The following is a 7,827-nucleotide window of genomic DNA, read 5'->3' on the forward strand; positions in this document are numbered from 1 at the left end:
TAAGTCAGTCAAGGATACTTGAGAAACATCACAGATTCTTTAAGTTTTGTTCTTTAAATTTTGAAAGCAGATGAAAATCGGGTTTCGCCAATCGGGACTGTGTGGAGGATGGTCGATGAAAGAGAACCCAAGGCGTCGAATTATTGCAAATCGATGCGCCCGTGTGTGGACTGGCATTGTCAAGCTGACGGAGATGGTGTTCTTTGAGTGGGCGGTTAGAAAGTCGATTAAAACACGCAGTTTCTCTGCACCAACATAGTTACGTTAACACCCCCATGTTACACGCTACCATTCAGAGCCCTTAAGCAGAAAAGGGTTGCAACTTGTGTCAGGGAAGCGGGGAAATTGATCGAGTTAATGTATGACCTAACACCTCAACCTTTATTGAGATCAGAATAAAAAAATTCGTAGGCATTACTTTTGAGCACGCAGCAGCTGTACAACTTTGTGACGGGATCAAATGAGGTCAGGCTGAAACAGTTGAAAAACAGATGGAAATACAGATTAGCAACAATTTATAATGAATTATTAATAAAAGCCTCCAGTACTTAACTGGAATATGAAGATTCTGGGTGGCAAAACATATCAGTGTTCACTAGCAATGACTTGCACAAAGTCAATTTGGCTCTTCTTGCCGGCGACTGTAGATTTGTCCTAGACACTCGCTGAGGTTCTTCGATGAACTAACTAACTATTCAGTGGACCCATGTGTCTGCTTGTATCCAGATGGATAGTCATTTGGGAACTATTTGTGTGGCGTAAGGCGGAAAGATAACATAGTCCATGTCTTGTGCACCATCCTTGGAGCTCAGCCTTAGCCGTTTTGCGCATGAGATGTAGGCAGCTCGGCGATCTTCTAAGTTGGCTTTCTCCAGTGTCTTCTCGAGGACACTACAGGCACTTTACTGTGAAGTAAACGTGTCTAAAATTTATCACTCGTTACCTCTGCTATTAAATAGGCACCTTGAAAAGAACAGTATACTTTTTTTTATGATACCTTATGGGACCCCTTTCACAGGAATGCTCAGTTTTGTTAAAGGATTCTTGCATAGAAGTCCAAAGAAAGAAAACAATTTTTTTTAATGTTCATCGTTGTGATTGGAGGTTTGAGGCACTTTGGCGGTTCACTTATGTAATAAAATGAAACACCGGCAGCCGTCCTTACGATGCTATTTATTATGGTGGTAAGCTCCTGTGGGACCAAACTGCTGAGGTCATCGGCCCCTAGGTTTAAACACTACTTAATCTAAGGACAACACACTAACCCCTGCCCGAAGAGGGACTCGAACCTTCGACGTGGCAAGTCGTCTCAGACCGCGTGGCTGTTATTTTTTACGTGGCTATCAGTTTCGCTGCTTCAGTACACCATCTTCAGACCTTAACTGACGCTGAGGAGTTAACTTCAATCGTATACACGATTCATCAGTGGCCAACATCTAGGAACTGGTTTCCGCAGACTACCTGTAACAATGAAGTTATGTCTCCAACCAACTACCAACTGATGGTTGGTAGTTGATGGTTGGAGACTGATAACAGCTACTGGCTGTTTGTTTTGTGTAATGAAACAGAACATCTACAGCTGCGTCTCCAACATCAACTACCAACTGGTGGTTGGTAGTTGATGGTTGGAGACACAACGTCGTTGTTACAGGTAGTCTGCGAAAACCATTTAATAGATATTGGCCACTGATGAATCATGTATTGGAGTTAATCCCCCTCAGCGTCAGTTAAGCCTTCAAAATGGTGCACTGAAGCGCCGAAACTAGTAACCACATAATAAATAACATCGTGAGGACGGCTGTAAATGTTCCGTTTTATTACACAAAAGAAACAGCCAGTAGCTGTTATCACTTAATAGCTCGCAGATACTGTATCTTTCTCGAAACACTTCGTGTGTAGGTTATAAATAAAAAACCATAAGTGCGAGTGACAGCAGAAACCTTTTTCTGAAATCGAAACTTACAGTCGCAGGCTATTAACCGTCCAATCACACTAATGTGACCACTTTTCAAAATCCTGAATAATTACCTTTTGCAGCGCGAGACGCGCAGGAAGAGTGTAAGTGAGGTTCTGGAAGATAAGACGTGGAGCCATGCCGACTCCAGTGCTGTGGCCATCTGCGTTAGGTTTCCCGGTTGAGGATCCATGGCGCAGAACATTCGATCTAGGTGGTCGCAGAGATTCTAGATTGAGTAGCCAGGGTCTACGGTAAACTCGTCTTGGTGCTGTGTGACTCTTCGTGTTTCCTGTTGGTAGGTGCCATCGAGCCGAGGAAAAACAAACGGCATGTAATGATGGACATGGTCCCCAATGATAGATGCATACTTGTGTTAATCCATTGCGCTTTCCAGAACGGCGAGCAGCCAGGGAATGCCACGAAAACATTCCCCAGATCATAACGCTCATTCCTCCGGCCTGGAACTTTTCCGTGGTTATTGCAGGAAATTGGCTCTCAGTCCGATGGAGCATAAAACGTGATTCATCTGAAAAGGCCACCTGTCGCCTCTTAGGGGACGTCCGGTTGCGATACTGGCGAGCAAATTCCAACCTTAGTCACCGATGAACAACTGTCAGCAAGGGTGTCTGGTGCGGAAGCTCACACGCAACAATGTTTGCTGAACGATCGTTGACGAGACAAAGTTGGTAGGCCCTTGGATCATCTGGGCGCCAGTTACTCAACAGTTGCACATCTATTCGTCCGTACACAACTCCTCACAAATCGTTCACCCTGTCATGTATGGACCGCGATGCACCATAGTTACCTCGGCACCGGTTTTAGATAACGCCATTTTGCCACGCACAGTATACTTTAACCACAGCGCCACTTTGCCGTCTCGGAAATACTTTTACCCTTGGGCCGAAAGCCAATGATCATGCCCCTTTTGGACATAAGGTAAATTACCGAGAGAGGTGGCGCAGTGGTTAGCACACTTGACTCGCATTCGGGAGGACACGGTTCAGTCCTGCGTCCGACCATCTGGATTTAGGTTTTCCGTGATTTCCCTAAAATCGCTCCAATCAAATTCCAGGATGGTTCCTTTGAAAGGGCACGCCCAACTTCTTTCCCCGTCCTTCCCTAATACGATGAGACCGATGATCTCACTGTTTGGTTTCTTTCCCAAACATCCCAACCCAACATAATGTAAATTGCTCTATTTCTGCAATACGACGACTGCAGTCCCCAGACATGCTTTATATAACTTCCACTAATAGAGCTGCTACGTGCCGCCTGTGAGTAGTGACCACACGCTAACGTCGAACATAGACGGCAGTCACATTACTGTGACTGAACCGTGTAAATATCTGTTACAATTAAGAAAATGGAGAACAAGTAGATGAACATTTCCTGCACTACATTGTGATAATCGTACATCAAAGAATAAGAGCAAAGTCTATGCAAATGTAGTTGTAATCATTTTCGGTCATGTTCCTAGTGAATGTACTGCTCTCGTAGCAAAGCTGCGTTTGCCCTGTTATCAGGAACGTCCGATGCCGAGGCAGTTGCCCGTTATCTCTCCTCGAGATGAGGCCAGTGCACAGCTTGCCACATTGACGGTAGCCGCTGCTGGCTCCTCAGAAGAAAACCGTCAAATCGCCCTGCTGTCTTCATTCTTCGTGTAGCTACGGACGCTACACTTTCATCAAATGTCTTACGTGCTACATGCCAGTTATGAGAGTTTCTGTTACCCTGATAAAGTATCTTCCCTTCGACATTTCTAGTTCCAGCCACTGTAGCAATTACACCTACATCTACATTCACTTCTTGGCAATGTGGTAGGAGCGTGGTCCATTGCAGGTCTTGATACCTATTCCTTTATGTCAGCTCAATGTAATGAACTATGAACTGAGAAATGAAAAATCCAGCTTGTAGGCCTTCATCGTTTCCGGCAAGTACATTGAGTTGTTCTTTAATTTTGGAACTCGCGCAAAAAAAAACTGGCGATTAAACTCGTTCTCGTCCTGAGCTATAAGCGATCCGGTCCCTTTTTTCCGAAGCGGCGGTCACTTCAGTTGACTATTGCCTGTTGTCCTGAGATTTTTTTTTTATTTATTTGGTCTTCGGCAGTTAGCGGGCATTTAACCAGCTAAATAATTACAGACAGTATAAAACATAAAAGGATGACATAATGTGATATCATACAGATACAAGTTTAACAGTAAGCTTCAGAAACCCACTGTTCATTCACAGGCATTTATAATATTTTACAGCAGTTTTTCGTAATTTAAAGAAAAAGATGGAAGACCAGTATAACGGTATTAGCACTTAACAATGGTGTTGTGGCACAAATATAAATAAAGGTACAAATACATGTTTAGAAAACCTATTTTACAATCTGTGTAAAATTTTTAGAGTTGATTGTTCTGACATCACAAATCTAAGAAATAAAACGAAAACATTAGGAACAGCAGAAATTCAAGTGATCAGTGCCGGTATTGAAAGAAATACACTCCTGGAAATGGAAAAAAGAACATATTGACACCGGTGTGTCAGACCCACCATACTTGCTCCGGACACTGCGAGAGGGCTGTACAAGCAATGATCACACGCACGGCACAGCGGACACACCAGGAACCGCGGTGTTGGCCGTCGAATGGCGCTAGCTGCGCAGCATTTGTGCACCGCCGCCGTCAGTGTCAGCCAGTTTGCCGTGGCATACGGAGCTCCATCGCAGTCTTTAACACTGGTAGCATGCCGCGACAGCGTGGACGTGAACCGTATGTGCAGCTGACGGACTTTGAGCGAGGGCGTATAGTGGGCATGCGGGAGGCCGGGTGGACGTACCGCCGAATTGCTCAACACGTGGGGCGTGAGGTCTCCACAGTACATCGATGTTGTCGCCAGTGGTCGGCGGAAGGTGCACGTGCCCGTCGACCAGGAACCGGACCGCAGCGACGCACGGATGCACGCCAAGACCGTAGGATCCTACGCAGTGCCGTAGGGGACCGCACCGCCACTTCCCAGCAAATTAGGGACATTGTTGCTCCTGGGGTATCGGCGAGGACCATTCGCAACCGTCTCCATGAAGCTGGGCTACGGTCCCGCACACCGATAGGCCGTCTTCCGCTCACGCCCCAACATCGTGCAGCCCGCCTCCAGTGGTGTCGCGACAGGCGTGAATGGAGGGACGAATGGAGACGTGTCGTCTTCAGCGATGAGAGTCGCTTCTGCCTTGGTGCCAATGATGGTCGTATGCGTGTTTGGCGCCGTGCAGGTGAGCGCCACAATCAGGACTGCATACGACCGAGGCACACAGGGCCAACACCCGGCATCATGGTGTGGGGAGCGATCTCCTACACTGGCCGTACACCACTGGTGATCGTCGAGGGGACACTGAATAGTGCACGGTACATCCAAACCGTCATCGAACCCATCGTTCTACCATTCATAGACCGGCATGGGAACTTGCTGTTCCAACAGGACAATGCACGTCCGCATGTATCTCGTGCCACCCAACGTGCTCTAGAAGGTGTAAGTCAACTACCCTGGCCAGCAAGATCTCCGGATCTGTCCCCCATTGAGCATGTTTGGGACTGGATGAAGCGTCGTCTCACGCGGTCTGCACGTCCAGCACGAACGCTGGTCCAACTGAGGCGCCAGGTGGAAATGGCATGGCAAGCCGTTCCACAGGACTACATCCAGCATCTCTACGATCGTCTCCATGGGAGAATAGCAGCCTGCATTGCTGCGAAAGGTGGATATACACTGTACTAGTGCCGACATTGTGCATGCTCTGTTGCCTGTGTCTATGTGCCTGTGGTTCTGTCAGTGTGATCATGTGATGTATCTGACCCCAGGAATGTGTCAATAAAGTTTCCCCTTCCTGGGACAATGAATTCACGGTGTTCTTATTTCAATTTCCAGGAGTGTATACATAAAGAAACGTATTAATATTAAAAGACGGTTAACATAGTTCCCAGAGCTGCGTCATTACTATAAAGATATCTCGGGAGCTTGTAAACATTTAATAAGCTCTTTAGTATATGCAGGATTACTCAAAGAAAGTAGAATGGCTGTTCTCGTAGAAAATACTACTTTCAGAACACGCAATTGTCGCAAAAACGTTTGTTTGTGCCTCTCCCGTTTGCACATGTGAAGAGATTGTGATTGACATCACCTTCTCTAGAATTAGTGCAGTCACAGGAAGGAGTGGGTGCAATTTCAAAGCGGCTGAGGTGCATCGGAAAACTTCACATACGACAGACACTGGATATCAGCAATCTGGAGAGGCTAATGTCGCGAAGCGTGCGTCTTCGTGGAATGACAGTCTCAACACAGGCTTAACATCTTCCCTCGAAGAACTGTGACACGTTCCAGTCCTTTTGCTGTTGTTGAAAGGCATACTGTGTGCCCAGGCCTTACAGTTCAGAGGTCGATGGAAGTTTGGGATTTTGTTTTTATTTAGCAAGAATATCGACTTCTTCATTATGAACGATGACACAATGATATTTAACGTATAGGAATTCTACTGTCTGACTTTGGATTTCACACGCTGCCAAATGATTGCCAAGATGAAATTGTTGGTCTCAGATTAACATTCTTCTGAATCTGAGACTGTAAAACCGACACAGAATCGGATAGAACGAGGACCTTGGAAACTTGAAGGTAGCTAACATGTAAGGCTGCTAGTTTCATTCGTAGGTTGAAATATTTTTGGGAACTTGTATTTGTGGACGGAGAAATGCAAATCCCACATTTTTTTCCCTCTTTTACTTTTGGGCCATCGGTTTATAAAGTCCGATCGCTTTTCGCTGGGAGACACCGAATGGCAGGTTCAGGCGTCTGAATTGGAAAGCTGTTTTACATCTTTCGGACCTTTCCTTCGCTAAGTGTAAGCGTTGTGTGTTGTTAAGTGTAACTCAAGTGTAGCTTACTGTAGCTGGTATATATATATATATATATATATATATATATATATATATATATATATATATATATATATGTGTGTGTGTGTGTGTGTGTGTGTGTGTGTGTGTGTGTGTGTGTTGGATGGTGATGAGAGAAGGGAGAAGGTGAAACGCGGTGTCACCGAGCGAGATGGCGCAGTGGTTAGCACACTGGACTCTCATTCGGGAGGACGGCGATTCAAACCCGCTTCCTGCCATCTTGATTTAGTTTTCGTGATTTCCCTAAATCGCTTCAGGAAAATGCCGGAATGGTTTCTTTGAGACGGCACGGCCGACTTCCTTCCCCATCCTTTTCTAATCCGATGGGATCGACAACCTCGCTGTTTGGTCCCCTCCCCCGAATCAACCAACCACCCTCACACAACCCGTGTCGGCACATAGCCTACGCCACTCGAATAACATCAAGGGTTACCATCCGGTGGACGAATCACCATCAAGTGTCGCGTGCCCTCAGTTCACAAGATACTGCGGAGACACTTGCAAAGACTGATAATCAGAAACTTTCGGCCACCACCCATCCTGTCCCCTATGCCTCATAGGGAATGGGAAAATTGTCAACAGCACGCGGCCTACCCGGACGATCACCCATCCAAGTACTGGCCACTCCCGTATGTGCTTATCTTCGGCGATCTGACGGGAGCCGGTGTATCCACTGCGGTACGACCGTTGACACCATTTACGGTGTACTCGACACATTAAATTGTGATAGACGAGTGGATTTCCCTCCAGCACTACTTCAGAAATTAGTCGAGTTCTTGCTACTTATGCGTGCTTATGGGGGGGCCTACACGATATTGGCAGCTGTACCAGTTTCTTTCGCTCTTCAGTATAGATAGGGGATTGAACTTGGTTGATAATTTTTATTAACAGGTGACCTCATATTCTAAGGTAATTACCAGGGCAGGGTGGCGGGCGCTGAGC

At 46.3% G+C, this 7,827-nt stretch overlaps 1 pseudogene; it reads right to left on the reverse strand.

The window, feature by feature from the left end:
- Positions 1 to 7,458: 7,458 nt before the first annotated feature.
- Positions 7,459 to 7,577, reverse strand: LOC126485338 (5S ribosomal RNA; annotated as a pseudogene).
- Positions 7,578 to 7,827: the final 250 nt, after the last annotated feature.

The sequence above is a fragment of the Schistocerca serialis genome, chromosome 6 (assembly GCF_023864345.2).
Source record: "Schistocerca serialis cubense isolate TAMUIC-IGC-003099 chromosome 6, iqSchSeri2.2, whole genome shotgun sequence".
NCBI lineage: Eukaryota > Metazoa > Arthropoda > Insecta > Orthoptera > Acrididae > Schistocerca > Schistocerca serialis.